Genomic DNA, 1,692 nt, shown 5'->3' with positions numbered 1-1,692 from the left:
TGGTAATTGTGGATAGGCGCTATTGTGTTGACAGTCCGACCCAAAAAACGGGTGCACATTACCTATGTTTAATAGTCTACTCATGTGTGCGAACGGGCCACCGCTGAAGTAGTACTGATACGAACCGTGGTACCTAAGTGAGCGCGGGCCACTTTATGGTAGTTTGTAAAATAATGGGGGACATTGGTCAAGAAAGGCTCAGTAGTGTCTCAAGTTTTAAATATCGTTATATATTTACATTTATCGTGTGCAAGTTTATGTATTAGTTTGCAAGAATTGATTTATGCATTGTAAATATTTTTGTGCATATGAAAACCCGTGAACTCACCAACTCTTTGTAGTTGACGTTGTTTTATGTTTCATGCTTTTCAGGAAATAAGTAAGAAAAGAAGTTTTTGGAGCATATATGTGACGACACCGATTAAGTGTTTGCCCAAAGAGAAAACAAGAAACAAATGCTAACCAAGCCCGACCAGCAAATCAAGGAAACCTAGAAAGTCAAGCACACGGCCGAGCATTTGAGATTGGAGCAAAGGAAGCTAGGCATGATCCCAATGTGGTTACTGGTATATTTCTCTTGATTAATGAATTTGCATCGATATTATTTGATTTAGGAGCAGATTGAAGTTTTGTATCATTAGATTTTAAGCCGAAGATTAACTTAAAGCCCCAAAGGTTGAAAGAAGTTTATATAATAGAATTTGCCCATGGCCAAGAACTCTTAAGGCTAAAGACATAATCATGGCCAAGAAACCAGGTACATACACCCGATGTAGTAACATGTACTTTTCCCGTGAACTCATTACATGCTAAAATGTTATTTGACTCGAGTGCAAACTTCTCATTTGTATCCCCATCATTTGCCTTATATGCTCGTATGAATTTTGTGCCCCTTGACGAAAAATTAGTAGTTGATACTGCTAACGGTCAAGTATCTGTGAATTATGTGTTTAAAAATTGCACTATCATGATTGAGGGTTGCAAGCTACCCATCAGATTGTTTCCCATGCCTATAAAAGTTTTTGATGTAGTAGTGGGAATAGATTGGTTGGCCGAGAATCAGGCTAGCATTGTTTGTAATAAGAAGATGATTAGAATAATATTGCCAGACAGAGGGACAATGGTTATTTATGGTGATCATCAGAATCATCACCCGAGTCTGTTATCAGTTATGAAAGCCAGAAAATGTATCCAAAAGAAATGCCAAGGATTTTTAGCCTACGTAATCAATGCCAAGAAAGAAAAGAGTAAGGAAGAATTAATTCCGGTTGTCAATGATTATCCTGAAATCTTTCCAGAAGACTTGTCAGGATTACCTCCAGATAGAGTTATAGAATTTGGGATTGATTTAATACCTGGAGCAGCATCTATTGCGAAAGCACCGTACATATTAGCTACATCAGAATTAAAAGAACTGGTTACACAATTGAAGGATTTGTCGGACAAGGGATTTATCAGGCCGAGTACTTCACCATGGGGAGCTCCAGTTTTGTTTGTGAAAAAGAAAGATGGTACTATGCGTATATGTATTGATTATCGGGAGCTGAACAAACTGACCATAAAGAACAAATATCCATTGCCCGGGATTGATGATTTCTTTGATCAATTGGTGGGAGCCAGTTATTTCTCCAAAATTGACTTACGATCAGGTTACCATCAGTTGAAAGTTAAAGAAGATGATATTGCAAAAAC

The sequence above is a fragment of the Cynara cardunculus genome (assembly GCF_001531365.2).
Source record: "Cynara cardunculus var. scolymus isolate 2C chromosome LG 2, CcrdV1, whole genome shotgun sequence".
Lineage (NCBI taxonomy): Eukaryota > Viridiplantae > Streptophyta > Magnoliopsida > Asterales > Asteraceae > Cynara > Cynara cardunculus.
The sequence above is the reverse complement of the archived record's forward strand: the minus strand, read 5'-3'. Positions refer to the sequence as shown.